Raw genomic sequence first — 23,500 nt, forward strand, 5'->3', positions numbered from 1 at the left:
TCTAAACAAGCCAAAAGTATTCTTTTATCTGGTGTTTTCCTTCTGTGTTGCTAAAAGTGAATTTAACTGCTTTACATACAGTATTATCTGTTATTGTCAGCACATTGGTGATTGCTGCTCCATATTCAAAGTATACGTTGAATTTTAAATAAATAAATAAATATTACCTTTACCAACCAGCCTGATTCCTGGTCCATTGTGGCCTGGGGGTATTTTGAGAAGGGGTGTGATATGAGTGGTATATCACTCAAAATATTGAACTTATAGACATGGTAAAATAAGCATTTCAGCTGCGCACTGCATACTAGGCTGGGACCAGGGTATATCGCCTGATTGAAATACTGAACACAGTGCTGCCTTGCCAGTGCTGGTGAAGTAGAAGCAGCGCTAGCCTTGACAAGCACAGACAACTTTCAAGGCTTTACCGGGATAAACCAGTGGACCTGTACGCATGCCCTCTCCTTTTTTTGGGACATGTGCAGTGGGAGCGCTCATGGGGTTTCCACAAAGAAGGGATGGACTTCTTCCATCCCTAGATGAGCTCACTCTCTATTCCCTTACTGGGTTCCAATCTATTTTGGGAATAATGAGTTCCTCTTTTAAATGTTTATGTTATAAATCATACATCCACAGTTCTTTATATAGTTTTATCCAGTATTCTTGTTTATTCCTGACCAGTCAGTGTTATAAAATTTCTGCCAATGCATTTCGGACCTCCGTCCATCATTAGGGCTATTAACACTACTATTGATAAATCACTGACAATTCCATCATTGCATTCCATTCCCAATTATTCACCATATAGTAAAATGCGTAAAGAAAATTGCACATACCGGAATATATGTGATCCATATTAGAATTCAAAGAGGTAACAATACAAAAAACACGAAAAAAAATTAAAAATTCATTGTAGACCATTGTCATTAAGCATTGTTGGTAGATATACTTGTAATAAGTTAAATATCTCTACCTGTTTAGCTTTTTTTCAGAGTCTATGTTCACCTCTGTTAGATTCACTTCTGTACAGCCCGTATTCTGTAAATTTAAGTATCCAGATTTAACAATCCCATAGCTTGAGCTTGTATCACTTATGCATCTCATTGTGTTTTCCTCCCCGCTCTTATCCTTACCTCGAACCTGCTCTGCTCGATCGACGCACTGGCTGCTCCAAAAGAAGCTGCCGCCGTCTAACTCGGCATATATAGACGCTATCCTCCATCGAGCATGCGCGCTGTGTCACGTTCTCTGTTACTGTTCAGTCGCGCTGTTCGTCCCATATTATCGATCTTGCTAAAATAGTGCCTACTTGTAATCACTTTATTATATTCAATCGCAAAACACATTGTTCAAAAGTTATTAGAGCTATAGTTATGTGTTTGTATATATAGCCTGTGTGTTTGTTGAATGCGCGTGTGTGCTCGTAGACCACTACAATACACGACCCTGCGCATGCGCATGGGTCTCGAATATAGTGTCATTCCTGGGATCTGTGAGAATACAAATTAATCTCTCTACAAAAACCTATTTCTCTCTCATTATTATTATGATTGATATTTAAAAATATTTAGCAACCTATTTCAATCATAAAAGAACTGAATTCTATGTTATACACATACCAATCTTATGTTCCCGGGCTCACTGGTCCCAATCTTAATTATACACTTGAAAAAGCTTTTGCTCTCCTCCTCACCTTTCTATTTAGATTTAACAGTACCCATTCTTACACACAATTAATACAAACAATTATGTCCATAATTCCAACTTGGGCATCCACTCTTTGGCAGTGGAACACTGCCTTACGTCCCACAGGGAGTAGATTCCCTGCGGGACATAACGTGGATCCTCAATAAGTGCTTCTTTCGGTACACTCATTTGTTTAAAAATTCACTAAGAGCATTTAAAATTCAAACATTCACAAAAAACACATGAAGTTCAGTTCTTCATTTATGTCCCCTGGTGTCAGGGAGTCTAGTCGATCAATCCAAAACGACCCTCGTTGATTCAATCTTCTTCCCAGATGTGCAATCTGTTGTTTAATAACTTCCAGAACTTGTATTCTCATCTGGCTGATATTGTGCATCATTGAGTTCCAGTGTCTGGCCACTGCTGAGTTCACATTATTATTTCGAATACATGATCTGTGCTCGTTCCATCTTAGTTTTACTGGTCTCCTTAATTGACCTACATAGTAGATGCCGCACGGGCATTTGATACCATAGATTATGTTAGGTGTGTCACATGTAGCATATCCTCTTAGTTTCATCTTTTTGCCCGTACGGGGGTGATCTAGGGTATCTCCTTTCGTTATGAAGTTACAGTTACTGCAGTGCAGACAAGAATATGTCACTTTTATTGTTGTTTCTGGTAGTTTCTTTCCAGGTCTTGTTTTCACTAATCTATCTCTTAGGTTCGCACTCCTTTTGTACGCAAAAGTGGGTGGTTCTCTGAACAAATGTCCGACTCTCATGTCATTGGTCAGTGTGCTCCAATTTTTTCTTGATTATATTTTTGATCTTGTTACTCTGTACTGAGTAACATGAGACATGCACCATTTTCGGATCTTTTTTTACCTTCTTCGTGTCACTGTTTAAGGGTTCCTTCAACCGCTCTTTGGCTGCCTCTATCTCTGCCGGTTTATACCCCCTTGCTTCAAATCTTTTGCCCATGTTCTCAATCTCTTTTTCACATGTCCTAGGGCCATTAACAATTCGCTTTACAACAATTATAACACTTAATTTGTATAGAAATAAACAGAAAATTGCATGCAATAACTCCAGGTCGATATTATAAGAACCAAATAATTCCAAGAGGATTAAGAATTAATTTGAGACCCACCTTATGTAAGGAGAATAAGGAATTTGTACGCAAATGGGAGGCGATTCTAAATAAATGTCCGTTAGATCTGATTCTTCTGACTATCCAGGAACTCACTAAGAATGTTAAATCTCTGAATGAAGAAATTGGGGAACTCAAAAAAGAACTGTGTACATTAGTAGCCAAGGAAGAACTAGGGACAATATTGGTGGATATCAATCATAAATTAGAAGAACCCATGACATAGGGAGGGAGAGAATCTAGAGCAGCACCTATTGTTTTAGGACGCGAAACAAGAAGAAAAGAACGTGACGGGGAAAAAGAAAAAGAAAAAGCAAATCAAAGAGTGTAGACCAGAGGAGCGAGACAGAAGAAAACCTAGTGGTGAATATATCATCCAGAAATCTAACTAATAATGAGGAAATGTTACTACAGAGGGGTTTAAGTTATGTTCCTACGCACAACACAACTTTATTTGAGACCAAGATTGACCTATTCAAATTGGTCAGAAAGCTAAGATTGGAAGTGTTTTTCGATGAACTCGACACTACCCAATATAAAGAGGAAGATCCAGAAGAATTACAAGAATTTAGGAAGAAGAGCAACTTGCCACCAATGAGTGTTCCATCTATAGAAACTTTTCACAGACAAGTACTTAAAGATTTGGAAAAAGTTTCATTCAAACGAACGAGATATAGCAATCTGAAACAAAATGAATTCAACTTACTTAAAGGTCTGTATGGAGATGATGACATAACCATACGTCCAGCTGACAAAGGAGGAGCACTTGTTATTATGAACAGTCAAGATTACCATAATGAATCCATGGACCAACTTAAGAACACTGATGTGTATTCAGAGCTGGATAATGACCCCACGAGTGAGATACTGAAGAACTTGGAAGAACTCTTGGAGAAAGCAGAAGGGTTAGGGTGGATAAGTGAAAAACAAGATCTTATCTTACTAACAGACACCCTAGGATACCGAACTTCTACACATTTCCTAAAATACATAAAAGTCTGATCAGACCACCAGGCAGACCCATAGTTTCTGGTGTGGACAGCATATTACAACCGTTGGGACAATATATTGATCAGTTCTTACAACCATTGATACAAAAAACAGATACCCATATAAAGGACACCACCCACTTTTTGGAATTAAGAAAGAATAAATATATAGCTAACTCAATTAGGTTTACCATTGATGTAAAGAGCCTATACACGTCTATCCCGCACAATCTGGGCATGGAGGCAATAGAATGGTTACTTCTCAAGGAAGGAGGCTTCAAGGCAATTAAGGAATTCATTTTGATGCTTCTACAATTCATCCCAAAAAATTCCTATTTTCAATATAGGAATACATTCTTCATTCAAACATCTGGTACAGCAATGGGGGCCTCAATGGCCCTCACATATGCAAATACTTTCATGCACAAATTTGAAAAAGATCACATTTTGGACCATGCAATATGGAAAAATTATATTTCAATGTGGGTCAGATTTATTGACGATATCTTTGGAATTTGGATCGGTACAGAGGAATCCTTCAATTAATTTTTTACATACCTCAATAATATAGACCAACGTATACAATTCACATGTGAGATTTCAAAAACTCAAGTCCATTTTTTAGATGTGGCCATACAGATTCAAAACGACGATTTCTCGACCAACATTTACAGGAAAGAAACAGATCTAATAATTTACTCCACCGCCTCAGCTTTCACCAACCGAGTTTAATCAGGAACTTACCCTTTAGCCAAATGATGAGAGTAAAGCGAATTGTTAATGACCCTAGGACATGTGAAAAAGAGATTGAGAACATGGGCAAAAGATTTGAAGCAAGGGGGTATAAACCGGCAGAGATAGAGGCAGCCAAAGAACGGTTGAAGGAACCCTTAAACAGTGACACGAAGAAGGTAAAAAAAAATCAGTACAGAGTAACAAGATCAAAAATATAATCAAGAAAAATTGGAGCACACTGACCAATGACATGAGAGTCGAACATTTGTTCAGAGAACCACCCACTTTTGCGTACGAAAGGAGTGCGAACCTAAGAGATAGATTAGTGAAAACAAGACCTGGAAAGAAACTACCAGAAACAACAAGAAAAGTGACATATTCTTGTCTGCACTGCAGTAACTGTAACTTCATAACGAAAGGAGATACCATAGATCACCCTTGTACGGGCGAAAAGATAAAACTAAGAGGATATGCTACATGCGACACACCTAACATAATCTATGGTATCAAATGCCCGTGCGGCATCTACTATATAGGTCAATCAAGGAGACCAGGAAAACTAAGATGGAACGAGCACAGATCATGGATTCCAAATAATAATGTGAACTCAGCAGTGGCCAGACACTGGAACTCAATGAAGCACAAAATCAGCCAGATGAGAATAAAAGTTCTGGAAGTTATTAAACAACAGATTGCACATGAGGATCTGGGAAGAAGATTGAATCAACGAGAGTCGTTTTGGATTGATCAACTAGACTCCCTGAGACCAGGGGGCATAAATGAAGAACTGAACTTCATGTGTTTTTTGTGAATGTTTGAATTTTAAGTGCTCTTAGTGAATTTTTAAACAAATGAGTGTACCGAAAGAAGCACTTATTGAGGATCCACGTTATGTCCCGCAGGGAATATACCCCCTGTGGGACGTAAGGCAGTGTTCCACTGCCAAAGAGTGGATGCCCATAATTGTTGTATTAATTTTGTGTAAGAATGGGTACTATTCAATCTAAATAGAAAGGTGAGGAGGAGAGCAAAAGCTTTTTCAAGAGTATCATTAAGATTGGGACCAGTGAGCCCGGGAACATAAGATTGGTATGTGTATAACATGGAATTCAGTTCTTTTATGATTGAAATAGGTTGCTAAATATTTTTAAATATCAATCATAATAATAATGAGAGAGAAATAGGTGTTTGTAGAGAGATTAATTTGTATTCTCACGGATCCCAGGAATGACACTATATTCGAGACACATGCGCATGCGCAGGGTCGTGTATTGTAGTGGTCTACGAGCACACACACGCATTCAACAAACACACAGGCTATTTATACAAACACGTTACCATAGCTCTAATAACTTTTGAACAATGTGTTTTGCGATTGAATATAATAAAATGATTACAAGTAGGCACTATTTTAGTAAGATCGATAATATGGGACGAACAGCGCGCGCATGTGCGCGAGTGAACAGTTACAGAGAACGGGACACAGCGCGCATGCGCGATGGAGGATAGCGTCTATATATGCCGAGTGAGACGGCGGCAGCTCCTTTTGGAGCAGCCATTGCGTCAATCGAGCGGAGCAGGTTCGAAGTAAGGATAAGAGCGGGGAGGAAAACACGATGAGATGTATAAGTGATACAAGCTCAAGCTATGGGATTGTTAAATCTGGATTCTTAAATTTACAGAATACGGGCTGTACAGAAGTGAATCTAACAGAGGTGAACATAGACTCTGAAAAAAAGCTAAACAGGTAGAGATATTTAACTTATCACAAATATATCTACCTACAATGCTTAATGACAATGGTCTACAATGAATTTTTAAATTTTTTTCGTGTTTTTTGTATTGTTACCTCTTTGAATTCTACTGTGGATCACATATATTCCTGTATGTGCAATTTTCTTTACGAATTTCACTATATGGGGAATAATTGGGAATGGAATGTAATGATGGAATTGTCACTGATTTATCAATATTAGTGTTAATAGCCCTGATGGTGGACGGAGGTCCGAAATGCATTGGCAGAAATTTTATAACACTGACTGGTCACGAATAAACAAGAATACTGGATAAAACTATATAAAGAACTGTGGATGTATGATTTATAACACAATCATTTAAAAGAGGAACTAAATATTCCCAAAATAGATTGGAACCTAGTAAGGGAATAGAGAGTGAGCTCATCCAGGGATAGAAGAAGTCCATCCCTTCTTTGTGGATATTGCTATAACCTGGTGCCGAGTCTAACGGGTGAGCTCCCATAAATAATTGCAGAATGAAAAGTGTAATTGCCAAATTATCTTGAAATAACGCGGTGCCCACCCTACTTCCTAATTCAGCGCTCATTGGCTTCCCATCCTTCCCATGCCATGACACAGGAGAACTCGGACTAGGAGTGCCAAGAATTCCTGCAGGTTGAAAATAGAGGATCAAGAGAAGAGGTCTCCCTAAGGACTGACCACCTTTCCTTGGGGGCAGGAGGAAGAGACCCATGGTAACTTTAGGATCCCCCTACTTTGGACATCATTCAAGGGCATTACTTAAACACTAGAAAAGTCAATGGGTCTGGCTTGGTTAAACTTGAAATTTGCAAAATGTGGCCTATGGACTTTTCTCATTCCTATTTATTGTAGATCTGGCATTGAGGAGAATTTCTAATGCTTCCACTTCATAATGTCTGCCAAATATCCAACAGGCAGGTTTGAGCTGCAGAATCGTGTGAATTTATTCCCTGACCAGCTCCCGCAATCAGCCATGTCCCAGTTGCATGTCTGGATTAGAAATCGTTGCTTTCTTCCAGCAAATCCGGTTATATCGTTAGACATAATGGGTTAGGAAAAATCAACGGCATGGACAGGGTTACCCTCTCTGATCGGCACAACCATTCTCAAACACATCCAGAGGAAGTATGTGGTGGACCTTTCCAAACACACTATCAGAAGTGTAAACATAATGTATAGGGAATGGCTCTGTTCAGTTCTACACACGGACAGGCTGAAATGGGTTGTGTCTCTCCCTGAAAGGAACCTCTGATCTGCACAGACGCCAGCCCATAGTAGTAGCTGGAGTTAGCCTTTCTGTCTGTGTGAGAAATCGCCTGCATAGTAGCTCTATGGGGCATCCATTTAAAGTATTGTTTAAAATGACCATTCGGTATATAAAAAAAAAAAAAACAAGTTACCATTCGCAAACACGCCCCACAATACCATGGCGTATTACTCTTGGTTGCCAATGTAAATGTATGTGCATAGCTTGCAGTAGAAGGGAAATGTGATGTGTTCTCCGCGCAGCCTCTGTGGGGTACCTGTCGCTCTGTCATTTTCGATTGAAGCGTAGCGTAGGCCTTTTCCAAAGGGCCTAATGTGGTTTGCCAGGCACCGGGAGTTTGGGGGGCACTGAGCTCATGACTTGGGACTGGTCATACAGTGCATTGTGTAAAGCAGCCACCTGCCACATTGCCACCAGTGCACTGGCACTTTTCTTATATGCAAAGTTAAAAATGCACGTCAGCTCTGCTGGTAGCATAGAGGAACATGTGTTGAGGCCGATTCGAGAAATGCAATGACTGCTGTGGCACCGATATGGAGTGAAAATGTAAGAATTGTACAGACAAGCACGCAGTCAGTCAACGCAGCCACGTGGGCGCACCACCATCCCACATGCAGGTCACTTCACCTCTATGTGTTCTGCAGCTCGTCTGCTTCAGAAGTATTTTGGCTCTAGCTGCAGATGTCAATAAAATAGAAACTCCCACCAGTAAACAAAACAAACTGTTATTTCAGCAGAATAGAAGTGAAGCAATACACAGAGCTTCGAAAACAAAAATGTCACTACATGCCAGAAATACACAGGGGGTCAAATTAAGGCCGCGGGGCGGTTGTATAATTATGAAATGATGCACAGGAGGCTGCGTAGCTGCAGATGATGTTTCTTTATTAAAACGTGGAACATCAGCTTGAAACCTGCACATTAACTCCTGTGACAACAAGAGGGCAACTGGCCCTTAAACTCTGGTGCAGCTGGTGTGAGTCTTTAGTCTCTATTAAGGCTCTAAGGCCAGTCCAATGGAGGACCACACAGGAGCCGATGTTGCGCAGTGCCTCCACTCCCAGCGTCTGCCTCGCGCGAAGCACGGGAGCCGCATTTCCCTTTTCGGCCGAGGTCTCGCGATATCTCTACAGGGGCGCTCACCAGGTCTTTGGGCAAAATGCAGCAATGGTAACAGCAATAGCTCGGTTGCTCCACCCCGCTATTAATGTGCACAGGCACACATGACATGAGAGCTAAGCCACAGTTTAAAACACAAGTCTTATTAGTCATTGAAACAGGGCACTTTCACTTACCTCACAACTTACTGGCCCACTAAACGGTTACTCCCCCGCAGGGCCCAGTGGTGGCACTCTCAGTTTAAAGTTGTACCCATGCTCGTCTCCATTTTTATAAAACACCTCCTTTCCTTGTTTTCAACATTCATTTGATATGCCCCTTATTCCTGACATCAAGGAGTCAGTAAACAATGACAACACCCTGATGCTTGAACGTTTCTTACCTGCAAAACACAACCAGACATCTCTGTGCATTGCCCTACTTGTCTTCACATCACAATATTGTTTCATACAAGCATCCTCTGAATAAAGTGTGCTTGCATTACACTGCTTCAGGCTTATGTGATGCAGGCATCTACTGTGGAGAATGCACATAATGAAGGGCTTTGGCTTGCTAATGGCCCTTTCCAAGCGAGCTTTGACTGGTCGGAGAAAGGGACCATTAGCACACTCCATTTCACACTTGTGTCTACCCCAACCCAATAGTAAAAGATAAGACATCAAAGAAACAGACTTGGGGAATGGCCTGGGGCCTGTGAAGCCCAGCTATGGCTTTTACCATCATGGTACTTCAAAGCCCTGGTTAGTGGCAACCTGCAGTATACAACAACAAAAAAAGAAAATGTTTGTTAGCTTTTCAAGGAGGCAGACCTCCGTGCTCACACAATTCAAAAAAGCACCCTTTTTCGCATTCATGGGGATGAGGATGCGTACCACAGAGCAGTTTAAGTGCCACCACTGGGTCACAGGACTTCAGTGGGTGGAGTGCAGCTTCACCCTCGTCATCCTTGCAAGTCTAGAAATGGTGGCTGCACTGCAGGAGGCCGCATACACCTGCAAACCAACTGGCACACCAGTCCTCGTGGGCTGGGTCAGCATTGCGGCTCTGCGGCTGATCCTCTTTCTTGCTTTGTGGCTCCTGCTGGAAATTTATTTATTTTTTTTCTTTTTTATTTGTATGGTTGATAAAATCAACCTTTCAAATATCAACATATCCAAAGAAGTACAATACATTAAAATTCTTTTTCGAAATTAATTTTACATAAACAACAAAATCAAGCAAGAATAAAAACCAACATGCAAATTATCACTAATATGGTAACGATGCAATAAATACATTTTGACCTCAGTATTCACTATGTACATGCCTGTACCAGGCAAGGGGCTAAATCTGAAATGTACACCCATAATCATTACTAATAAAACACTTCAGAAAAAAAGGAAAAAAGGAAAAAGCGAATAATACTAATCAGGAAAAACTGCATCCAAAAACTGCACAATAGCTATCTTAATTGAAAGCGAGGAAGACGAGAAGATGCACTGCCACATGTTCTTTTGTGTATACATATTTTGTTCTTCAAAAACATTTCTGAAACACTTCTTTCGAATATTAGACAACTGTGGACAATAAACCAAACAATGTTCTAAAGTGTCTTTTTGCAGAGAATTTTTACAAAATCGACATTGATTTTCTACATTCGGAATTTGGTTCTACGAGGCAGTACATCTTAGGTCAGCCAAAGATTCAGGCGGAAGCGGAGAAGCTTCTGTCGAAGCTTTGGACAAAGAAATTTGACCAAATAATCAGCCATCACTCTATAACATTTGTGACCAAATAAGTTTCGATCAAAATCCTTGTAATTTAAGCATTTGTTTTGGGTTACACACCAATCATGTTGATGAATTTTCATTTTCGCATGATCTTCATTGGATAAGAGCAATTCTAATTCCACAGAAGCATTAAACCATGTATTTATGGTAAATTCACACAAGTTCCGAGAAAATGTCTGATTTTGTTTAAGTAAGTGAGCTGCTACCTTTCCCAAAATGTCAGGACGATCCAATGACAAAAGACATTTGCGAAAAAAGGCACAGTATGTCCAGGCGACATAAGAGAACATAGATAGAGAGCCCAATTCAAAGTGAATCAAAGGTAGCGGGGTACACATTGGCAAATGTAAGACTTGCTTCCAAAAGGATGATTCTAATTTATCCCACCAAACCGCAGTTCTAGGACTTTGTGCTTCAGATCCATAGGTTAAGATTGGGAGTATCTTCTGAAGGTAGAACGTTAGCACATGTTTTTAATTGTAAATTTACCAAATTTGCCCATAAGCACTCTTGCTTGTGCAACTAAGGACCGCAATTTACCATTGGTCTCTAAGTCAAACCCAGAGCTTAATAAAGAGTCTGCAATTAGTGTGCCCAAGTATTTATAGCTAGACACGCGTTCAAGCGTAACATTATGTAAACTCCACTTGAAGGGCTTAACTTTACAACCTGTATGCCATTTGCAGACCATTGTTTGTGTTTTGGTAGTATTCATTTTTAGATGATTAGAGTCTACATAGAACTCCAGGCCGTCCAAGAGCTTCTGTAGTCCACTATGGGTTTTAGAAATGAGAATGAGATCATCTGTGTAAAAGAGGTAAGGGATTCTGTGAGTACCCAGACTGGGAGGATCACTCAAGATTTTACTTAGAGTGACTCCCAAATCATGTATAAAAAAATTGAAGATCGATGAAGCCAAGATGCACCCTTGCTTCAGCCCTCTATGCGTGAAGAATTTTGAGGTCATATCACCACCCAAAGCAAGTCTAACCTTCATGGATGTGTTGGAATGTAACAGAGCTCTAAGGGCGTATCAGGGAAGATGGACATTTGTATTTGACCAAGTTGTGATAAAGAAGGGTTCGATCAATTGAATCGAACACTACCTTAAAATCAACAAAGGCAAAAATCAAAGTCTGTTTGCATGCAGCGTGGTCTGAAAGAAGCATGTGGAGCGTAATGATGTTAGGAATAGTAGCTAAACCTGCCACAAATCCCGACTGAAAAGGATCATTAAGCTGGGCCTGCATAGTCCACTTGTGGAAATCTCTCAAAATTAAGCGGGAGAAAATCTTTCCAGGTGCGTCCAACAATGCAATGGGTCGATAACTGGATGGCTCTTGCCTATCCCCCTTTTTAAAAATGGGGACAATAATAGAGTGGGTGCAAGTGGGTGGCAGTTTTTGTGTCTTCATGATAAGGGTGAAAATTTGAAACAAAATGAGCACCCAGATTTCAGGCTGGGCTTTTAGCATATTGTTGGACAAACCATCCGGACCACAAGCACCAGACCGACTAGCCTTTTTGATGAAAAACAAAATGTCATCCAAGTCAAAATTTATATAAAAATTAGACGGGAGACATATAGTGTTTAAAGGAGCACCACCATCAGGCACTTTGTAAAGATCGGAGAAGTAGGCAATCCAGGCGGATTCAGAAACTTCATTAGCTTGTATAGCAGCTTGCGGACCGATCGTGGCTTGATTAAGGAAGGACCACATTTTTGCGAAGTTTTTGCTTTGTACTGCAGCCAGAAGTGATTGGCTGTCAGTATGGTATAACTTAGCATGCCTTGCTTTAACACAATTTTTGTATTTTGTTCTAAGGTTTATAAGGTGATGATATCGGATGTTAGCTGGTAGCTTCAATGCTTCTCTTTTCTGGAGTCTAAACAAACACTTTGTAAAGACCGGTAGGGGTGTCTGTACTTCCGCTCTCCATATGGTAGAGGAGAGGCACAGCGGACCCCAGCCAAGATTCTCTATAGGGTAGCAATGGACGAGCAATCAAGGCCTAGCTTCTCAGGAGGTGATGCAGGCTGGTTCTTAAGTACAGTGTGTTCCCCGAACCCCCACAAAGGCATGTCCACACACTGTATTACTGAAAACACAGTCTTTATATAATTAATATTCAAAGGAATGTACACGATCACAATAACTCACTTTGTACTTGGAAGTCAATAATGATAAATATATACACGTCTAGAGTGGTACCACTAAGGTTATCAAATCTCATTAAAGTGCATCAACTATACGGTTAAAATGTCACACAGATCAATAACGAGTAAACCAGCAATAGAGATAGGCAGGAACGTAAAATGGTTGAAACAATAGGCAGAATACTGGCCCCGTTACCTAGACACATCTCTGTGTGGAGATCCCCCCACCTGGGCAACCTGTAAATAAAGATATATAGCACAAGCCCAGTCCATATGTTCAATAGTCTTACTTCTTCCTATTACGGTTTTACCCCCCCAATGTACCTGGTGGAGTAGAGTTCTCCGACGATGTACCGACCGATCCTTCTTGAGTGCCTCCCTTTCAGGCGGGAGCCACGGATCGTCGAGAGGTGTCGGGGAACTTGGCGCTCGGTGTCGGGGAATCGACGGCCCTTCTTCAGTGCCCTCCCTTTAAGGCGGGAGTCACGGGTCGTCGAACGTCCGACGGTGAACAGGGTGAACTACGGCAGGGAAGTGACAGCTTCGTTCCTAGCGGTGCTCGTCGATGACAGAGCGTCGGCGTCCTGCAAGGAAGAAGCGTGCGGGGCACTTCGGTGACGATAGTTCTGGACCGCAAAGAGATGATGAAGAACTGTGGCCCAGCAAGGGCGTCGAGTCGTCGGCGTCTCTGCAGTCTGTAGGTGGCGGGAAACCCACCGGTGGATGCTACTCGGCGCGTCGATGGTCGGGCCTTCTCCAGCGGGAGACAAGCGGATGACGATGCAGACGAGAGTATCCGATGATCAATGAAGTTCTTAGGCAAACGGGAGCACGGCGGCTCCGGTCGGTGACGGTGGTCGTGGACAGTGGCGGACAACAGTCCGAGTGCTTCTCCTTGGAGTTACGCAGCAATCCCCGTATCGGGTTGGCAGCCTGTCGTAGGTCTGTCTACCAGGGAGCGTTGGCAAAGATCAGCTGTGCACGATGAGCCCTCGTAGCTCGGGAAGAGGGCGCCTTACCAGGTCCTCTCTGGGTCAGTCCTTGGGGGCACAGCAGCTTTCAGATTGTGAAGTAGAGCAACAGCAATTCTTCTCGTCCAGCAGGGCTTCAAGGTCAAGCGTTAGTTAATGCAGTTACTCGTCGTAGTGGACTTCAGCTTCTGAACACGATTCCTAGCAGTGAGAGGTCCCCAGATATACTGTTGATCTCCCATTCATTCCGCTGGGTCAAACTCAAGCATCCAATCACGACTACAGGCATTCATGCAGGCATGCAGCCAATCAGGCACACGAGGTATTCAGGCCATTCACTTCTCTCCAGACACTCACAACAAGTTATGTGTATTGGGACAAGTACCAAGCCATTCAACACTCCAAGCTGCATTCAGACCGGTTTCGGGGCAGGGTTGTCTCAGTCATTCTGTCAACCACCAGATACTAGACACCCACAACACAGAATGCATATTCGTCACACATTCTATTCACCCAGGTCCCACCCACAGGAGGTACCCACAACATACATCACCGGGAAGGCTCCAGCTAGTCTGACTGGGCCTTCACAACAACACCATATATGGCACTTCCATCCACCAGCCAGTCAGGGGGAAGGGACAGAGTGAGGGCTTCCCAGGACTTTGGGAAAACAAGGTATTGGGGAATAGAAAGCAAGAGGCCACAGGGGCCATCTTGTTCCCCATCAGGAATCAACGGATCCCAATGGCAGGGCCGGGGTATCCCAAAATGGAGGATACGCTGCGCACCTGTCACATTCAGCATGGAGCTGCCACCAGCCCATACCCTGCTCTGCGGGCCACCCACAGGTGCCCAAAAACATACACTAGGGGCACAGGGTTGTACCCCCACCCATGGGTGCCATAAGGGTATCCCACGGGTCTGTTCACCAAACCAAAAGAAAGAGAGCTGCACCGCCAGGAGTCCCACCTGAACTCCTGTGCAGAAAACATGACAGAACACACAATGAAAAGCAGTAAAGGACAAGGATACGGAGGCCCTGTCCCGCCGATGCATTTCCAGCATCACAGTCGCACCCCCCCAGACTGAGGTGGAGGGTGCCTAATCTCCCACGGGATAGACACCCTCATCCAGACGGTCAACATACCTTCTGGAAAGGCCATCTGCATTATCGTGACTCTTCCCTGGTCTGTGCTCTATGGTGAAGTCTAGCCCTTGCAGGCTAATGGACCACCTGAGCATTTTCGGGTTCTCACCCTTCATCTGCATAAGCCACTTTAGGGGCTTATGATCTGTTTGGACCTTGAAGGTAGACCCCGTAAGGTAGGGCCTAAAACGCCCAAGGCTCCAAACTATACTAAAACATTCCTTTTCAACAGTAGCCCACCTAAGTTCTCTACCCTTGAGTTGTCTACTGATGAATATGATAGGATGTTCTCTCCCTTTGTCATCTAACTGGGACAAGACAGCTCCAATTCCGGTGTCGCAGGCATCCATCTGGACTATAAAGGGTCGGCAGTAGTTAGGCGCACACAACACGGGTGCCCGACACAGACTTTCTTTCAAGCCTTTAAAGGCCCTCTGACAGTCTTCAGTCCAATTGACCTTCCTAGGCTGCTTGGGTGAAGTCAGAGCTGTCAGTGGTGCAGCTATGGTTCCATAGTCCGCCATGAAATTGCGATAGTACCCAGTGAGACCCAAAAAGGCTCCCACCTGGGTTTGAGTAGTGGGAGTCTCCCAGTCCTGTACATCCTGTACCTTACTGGGGAGAGGTTGGATTTGACCCCCTCCTACCTCATGACCAAGATACGTGACTTTCCCCTGAGCTATTTGGCACTTGGTGGCCTTGATAGTGAGGTTAGCCCTTTTTAAGGGCTGCAACACTCTACCCAGATGTGTCAAGTGCTCTTCCCAAGTGGAACTGTAGACGGCAATGTTGTCTAAATAAGCCGCACAAAAGGCTTCCAGCCCCCTGAGAGCATGATTGACCAATCTCTGGAAGGTGGCAGGGGCATTCTTCAACCCAAAAGGCATGAATCTAAATTGGTAGAGTCCCTCTGGTGTTGAGACTGCCGTCTTTTCCTTGGCATGGTCCGTCAGAGCTATTTGCCAATAGCCTGACGTGAGGTCAAAGGTGCTCACAAATTTGGCAGCACCTATGGTGTCCACGAGCTCAACAGCCCGGGGCAGTGGGTGCGCGTCAGTTTTGGTGACGGCATTGACTCCTCGGTAGTCCACACAGAACCTCCAATCCTTGGTACCGGCCTGGGAACTTGCCTTTGGGACAAGAACCACTGGGCTGGACCAGGGACTGGTTGAGGGTTCAATAACACCCAGATCCAACATCTTGGCGACCTCAGCCTGGATGTGTTTCTGAACCATATCTGACATTCGGTAGCTCCTGCTCTTGACAGGCACGCTGTCACCAGTGTCAATCTCGTGCTTACACCACGGTGTAAGGCCTGGCGTCAGCGAAAACAGAGAGGCATCCTGCTGGAGCAAAGTCCTGCAGGCCCTCTGCTGCTCGGTTTTCAAATCTGGAGAGAGCTGCACTCCCTCCACTGAGCCATCCTGAGGGTTGCTATGCAGCAAATCAGGAAGGGGCTCACTCTCATCCTCTTCTTGCTCTGAAGCCAGCAAGAGACATGAGACTTCTGCTCGCCTGTGGAACGGCTTGAGCCTATTAACATGGAATACCTGAGGGGCTACCCCTGGGATTCCCATGTCAACCAGATAATTAACCTTGCCCATCTTGGAGACTATCCGGAAGGGTCCAGTCCATTTATCTGCCAATGCCCGAGGCTTGGTAGGCTCCATCAGGAGGACCTCCTGTCCCGTAGTCCACTCCACTTGCGATGCTTTAAGGTCATGCCAGTATTTGTTCAATTCCTGGCTGGCCTTGAGATTCGACGTTGCTTGACCCATCATCTGTGTCATCCTCCGCTGAGGCCTAACACATAGTCCCCCACTTGCTTGGCGGGACCGGGAGGGGTGGCTTCCAAGTCTTCTCTGATCAAGGTGAGGGGCCCCCTCACGGGATGTCCAAAGAGCAACCCAAAGGGGCTGAAACCAACACCCTCTTGAGGTACCTCTCTGTAAGCAAACAGCAGGCATGGCAGGAGGAGATCCCATTTCCTCCTTAGGGGCTCTTCCAAAGCACCTAGCATTCCCTTGAGAGTTTTATTAAATCTCTCAACCAGACCATTGGTCTGGGGGTGGTAAGAAGTGGAGAACTTGTAGGTTACCCCGCACTCTTTCCACATGGTTTTCATGTAACTAGACATGAAGTTGGATCCTAGGTCAGAGACAACATCCTTGGGGAATCCAACGCGGGTGAAAATGCCCAGGAGGGCCCGGGCAACCACCTTGGCAGTAACAGTCCGAAGGGGTATAGTCTCAGGGTACCTGGTGGCATGATCTACCAAAACCAGGATGAACCGATGTCCACCTGACGTGGGAGGGTCAAGGGGACCGACGATGTCGATGCCCACCCTCTCAAACGGTGTGCCAACCACTGGCAATGGCTGCATTGGGGCAATGACACTGCCTCCAGTCTTGCCAGACAACTGACAAGTTGGGCAGGTCCTGCAGTGGGACTACACTTCTACTCCCAGCCGAGGCCAATAGAAATGGGCAGAGAGCCTCTGCTTAGTCTTCTTGGTACCAAGATGACCAGCCAAGGGCACCTCATGCGCCAACTGCAGTAGGAAGGGCCTGTAAACCTGGGGTACCACCAACCTCTTGAGGGGACCAGGTTCAGGCTTAGTGGGCTCACTAACAAGGAGCTCACCCTCCCAATAAATCCGGAAAGTCATAGGCACTTCGCCTTGCGCCTGGGACAGGGCCTGTTTCCTCAGACCCTCGAGAGAGGTACACTCTCTCTGTCCTTTACAGAAGTCTGCCCGAGAGGGTCCCCCTTCAGCTAACAAGCATTGAAGATCGGGATGATCCTCCGGGTTGAGAACCTCTCCCACAGGAGAGTCTTCTGGCTCTTCTCCCACAGGAGTTGAGACGGGGTTTACCACTGGACCCAGCCCGTCCGGAGCATGGATCCCAATGGGTGCTGTAGGAACAGCAGGAAGAGAAGGGGCTCCCTCCACAGAGGTGGCCTTCTTGCTCTTCCTTCATTGTGCCTTAGGCCGCGCCTTCGGCTCGGGTACCTGACTCACAGCCAGACCCGGTGTCACCTGTGATCTAGTGACCACAGCCGCAGTCATGGGAAGACCATCCGTGATGAATCCCAACTCGACTAGATCGTTACCTAACAGAATGTTAGCAGGGACATTGTCCTGAACCAGGACAGGAAGCTTTGATGTCTTGTCTCCAATTATGAGTGTGACTTGGGCTACAGGCGATAATTTGGGAGGCCCACCAGCTAACCTGGTGGTTCTCAGAGAAGCATCTACATAGTCCTCTGGCTTGAGCAGGGTCCTGTCCACCACTGTCATGCTTGCCCCAGTGTCTCTCAAACCAGTAGAAGGCTGGCCATTCGGGAGGACACTTCTCAAAAATCTACGGGTGTTCTGTGGGATAGTCGCCAGTACTTCCGTGTACTGTTCCCAGGCCCCAAGGGACACTAAGGAAATCTCTACGGGAGCACCAAAAGTGATCCCGGTAGAGGAGGGGAGGACAGTGGCCTCCACCTCAGACATGGGGTAAGGGTAGGTCAGGCTGACAGCCTGTACTCCGAGTGCCTTACCTTTACACTTGGAGTCACCCCTTTTGTGATCCAGAGCCCCACAGTCCCAACAAGTGCCGGGAGTGCGGGGTATGGTACTGGAACCACCGGGAGCCTGCTTTGCAGCAGGTGGACCACTACTCTTATTCCCACCCACAGATGACTTATCCCCACTAGATTTTTGGGTCTTAGGAGAGGAGGGTTTAGGTTTATTCGACTGACTGCTTTTGGGACTCCTCAGCTTTCTGAGAGGCCCCCTTTTCTTTGTCCTTGTCCTTCCCACTGGAGTCCTTAGGGGACACCCGGTGGGAGACCCACTTGTCAGCCAACCTAGCCAGCTTGAAGGGATCCAAAATGTTCTGGTCAGCAACATACTGACGCAGTTCCGGTGAACAGGCTTCAGAAAAATGCTCAAAAAACAACAGGTGGGACAATTCAACAAAAGTTTTCACCTTGTAACCGTCAATCCACCCCATCATATTCATGTGCGCAGCACTCACCCAGTCGTCCCAAGACACATTCTCTCTTTTCTTAAAATCCCTGAACCTTTTAAGATATTGAGTAGGTGTCTTGCCAAACTTGGCAATCAAAGCAGATTTCATACACTCATACTGACCCCTTTCTTCCACACTCAGCTTCAGAATACAGTCATATCCAGTTTGAGGCACTCTGCTTAGCAAACACTTAGCCCAATCTCTTTTGTCAACATCATGAATTGCACAAGCCATTTCAAACGCTTCAAATCGATTGGAGGATATCAGAACCCTCTGAAAACACAGCAACCAAATCCTTCATAGATTTAGTGGCTGGGGACCTGACAATCTCACTGGGTTTCGCTGAAGTCTCCACTCGAGCTTTCTCTAGCTGGATTCTCTGACATTCAGTGTCCTTGTCTTTGAGTTCAAGATCCCTATTCTTGAGTTCCACTTGTTGCGCCAGCTCCTCTTTCTTAAGCTCAGCATCTATTTCCAACTTGCGATATTCAAAGGCCAATTTCATCCTTAATAACTCAAGTTCCAAGGTATTGCTGGGGTTCGGAACAGAGGCAGCAGGAATGGCGGCATTCCCAGAAACAGATTCAGTAGAAACCCCAGGGGCAGAGTCCTCATTGGTTGCATTCCCCCCCCCCCATCAAGAGTTTCACCATCGGTCTGGTAGTCCACCAGGGCAGCTATCAGCTCAGCCCTAGACTTATCCACAAAGTCTAACTCCCTAGCTTCACAAGCACTCTGGAGAGCCTCTAAGCTCATCCGAGTCAATTTACCATTTGCAATAGACTCCATTGCTTGTATTGCAGTTATTTTGTACACACCCAAACCTTAATCGAATAAAGTGCGGATATTTTGTAAGTGGCACGGTTATACACTGAGTCTTAAAACCATAAGCATCCCACCGCTGCCACCAGTGTAAAGACCGGTAGGGGGTGTCTGTACTTCCACTCTCTATATGGTAGAGGAGAGGAACAGCGGACCCCAGCCAAGATTCTCTATAGGGTAGCAATGGACGAGCAATCAAGGCCTAGCTTCTCAGGAGATGATGCAGGCTGGTTCTTAAGTACAGTGTGTTCTCTGAACCCCCACAAAGGAATGTCCACACACTGTATTACTGAAAACACAGTCTTTATATAATTAATATTCAAAGGTATGTACACAATCACAATAACGCACTTTGTACTTGGAAGTCAATAATGATAAATATATACACGTTTAGAGTGGTACCACTAATGTTATCAAATCTCATTAAAGTGCATCAACTGTACGGTTAAAATGTCACACAGATCAATAACGAGTAAACCAGCAATAGAGATAGGCAGGAACGTAAGATGGTTTAAACTATAGGCAGAATATTGGCCCCGTTACCTAGACACAGCTCTGTGTGGAGATCCCCCCACCTGGGTAACCTGTAAATAAAGATATATAGCACAAGCCCAGTCCATATGTTCAATAGTCTTACTTCTTCCTATTAAGGTTTTACCCCCCCAATGTACCTGGTGGAGTAGATTTCTCCGACGATGCACCGACCGATCCTTCTTGAGTGCCTCCCTTTCAGGCGGGAGCCACGGATCGTCGAGAGGTGTCGGGGAACTTGGCGTTCGGTGTCGGGGAATCGACAGCCCTTCTTGAGTGCCCGCCCTTTAAGGCGGGAGTCACGGGTTGTCGAACATCCGACTGTGAACAGGGTGAACTACGGCAGGGAAGTGACAGCTTCGTTCCTAGCGGTGCTCGTCGATGACAGAGCGTTGGCGTCCTGCAAGGAAGAGGCGTGCGGGGCACCTCCGTGACGATAGTTCTGGACCGCAAAGAGATGATGAAGAACTGTGGCCCAGCAAGGGCGTCGAGTCGTCGGCGTCTCTGCGGTCTGTAGGTGGCGGGAAACCCACCGGTGGATGCTCCTCGGCGCGTCGATGGTCGGGCCTTCTCCAGCGGGAGATAAGCGGATGACGATGCAGACGAGAGCGTCCGATGATCAATGAAGTTCTTAGGCAAACGGGAGCACGGCGGCTCCGGTCGGCGACGGTGGTCGTCGACAGTGGCGGACAACAGTCCGAGTGCTTCTCCTTGGAGTTCCGCAGTAATCCCTGTATCGGGTCGGCAGCCTGTCGTGGGTCTGTCTACCAGGGATCGTTGGCAAAGATCAGATGTGCACGATGGTCCCTCGTAGCTCGGGAAGAGGGCGCCTTACCAGGTCCTCTCTGGGTCAGTCCTTGGGGGCCCAGCAGCTTTCAGATTGTGAAGTAGAGCAACAGCAATTCTTCTCGTCCAGCAGGGCTTTAAGGTCAAGCGTCAGTTAATCCAGTTACTCGTCGTAGTGGACTTCAGCTTCTGAACACGATTCCTAGCAGTGAGAGGTCCCCAAATATACTGTTGATCTCCCATTCATTCCGCTGGGTCACACTCAAGCATCCAATCACGACTACGGGCATTCATGCAGGCAGGCAGCCAATCAGGCACACAAGGTATTCAGGCCATTCACTTCTCTCCTGACACTCACAACAAGTTATGTGTATTGGGACAAGTACCGAGCCATTCAACACTCCAAGCTGCATTCATACCGGTTTCGGGCAGGGTTGTCTCAGTCATTGTGTCAACCCCCAGATACTAGACACCCACAACACAGAATGCATATTCGTCACACATTCTATTCACCCAGGTCCCACCCACAGGAGGTACCCACAACATACATCACCGGGAAGGCTCCAGCTTGTCTGACTGGGCCTTCACAACAACACCATATATGGCACTTCCATCCACCAGCCAGTCAGGGAGAAGGGACAGAGTCTGGGCTTCCCAGGACTTTGGGAAAACAAGGTATTGGGGAATAGAAAGCAAGAGGCCACAGGGGCCATCTTGTTCCCCATCAGGAATCAACGGATCCAAATGGCAGGACCGGGGTATCCCAAAATGGAGGATATGCCGTGCACCTGTCACATTCAGCATGGAGCTGCCACCAGCCCATACCCTGCTCTGCGGGCCACCCACAGGTGCCCAAAAACATACACTAGGGGCACAGGGTTGTACCCCCACCCATGGGTGCCATAAGGGTATCCCACGGGTCTGTTCACCAAACCAAAAGAAAGAGAGCTGCACCGCCAGGAGTCCCACCTGAACTCCTGTGCGGAAAACATGACAGAACACACGATGAAAAGTAGTAAAGGACAAGGATACGGAGGCCCTGTCCCTCCGATGCATTTCCAGCATCACACGCTTACGATCTCTAATTTCCCTATCGAAAACATGCAATGTAGGGGTGCGATATACCGAGTTTACCGAGGAGCCATTTAGAGGGCAACGGAAGGTTTGGATCGTGTCAAAATAACAGACATTTGAAGAGCTACTATCTGCCTGTAGATTTGTGACCTCATGGGTCAGACGTTTTTGAAATGAATCCAAAGCCTTTCCCGTCCAACAGAGTCTATTTCCTGCATTGTTAACAATAAACTGGCCTTGAGCAATTTTTTTACTTTGTGAACCAGGATCAATATAATATTGCCATTGGGCGGTTAATTGTTGATGATCGCTCATATCTGAATTCACAATTTCAAAGTCTAAGACATCAGAAAACAAGCTAGCACTCACATACATGTAATCGATGATAGATGTGGAGGTGCCCCTTGACCATGTTGAACCCCGGGGGATATCAGATTTGAATGCTCCATTAAGCCTAATGAGATTATGATGGTTCACAAATTGTGTCCATTTTGGATTGTTTTTGTTGTTGACACAGATACAATCAAGATTGAAGTCGCCTGCAATCAAAAGTTTATGTACGGAACCAGGCCTGTTATCACCTAGGGCTTTTAGGAAGCATTCATCTGTTATCCCCACCGGATTCCATTATATGTTTATGATGGCATACGTTGTTAAGACCAATTTCAGTCGAGTCATTTGAATAAATGCATTGGGAGAAGCCCAAGGAGTAATGCTAGTATTGATATTGGCTTGAATTGCAGTCAGTAAACCACCAGAGGGTCTTCCACAGAGTCCCTTATGAGCCGCAATTGTGAGCACATCATGAGCATCTCAAATGGGATTAGAGGTCAGCCAAGTTTCCTGAAGCAAGATTACCTTATATTTACCTACATAGCTGAAATCGTTGTTCAATAACTTAGAGAATCCTCTAGTATTCCAGCTAATAACAGGACATTTGCTAGCTTTCTCTACTTGGACTAATTAATGCTGAGAGTAAGTTTCAGATGAGAATTTTATTCTCTCTGCCCATGGGAGAGGCTTTCGTAATTGGCATAATGAGCTACATTAGAGGATTGCTGCTGCTGAGAAGGCTTTTCTTCCAAAGAAATCTCAAAGCCCAAATCACACAATTGTCTTCTTACAGACCAAATAGCATTCTGGATGACTCGGGATTGCATCCAAAGTCGAACTGCATACACATTGTAATTATCAAAAAAGTCCAACAATGTTAAATCTTGAGAACTGATATCTTCTAATGCCGGTACATCGGCGAAGATGCTCAGAACGGAATTGCGATTTAGTACATATTGTGGACATGGAGGTGGCTTACAATTCATCAATAGGCAAAGGTTTGCTGGTCGCTTTTGTAATGGTCGAAGGGAAACGGGAACTTTTACCGGATACCAGAGGCACAGATGAATTTGACAACAGTGGTTTAGACTCTTTTTGAAAAGCAACCTGCAGAAGCTCAAGAAGTTCAGGAGCAATTTCCGCCAAAAGAGATCATTTGGA

The sequence above is a fragment of the Ambystoma mexicanum genome, chromosome 5q, assembly GCF_040938575.1.
Source record: "Ambystoma mexicanum isolate Mex_15411 chromosome 5q, UKY_AmexF1_1, whole genome shotgun sequence".
Lineage (NCBI taxonomy): Eukaryota > Metazoa > Chordata > Amphibia > Caudata > Ambystomatidae > Ambystoma > Ambystoma mexicanum.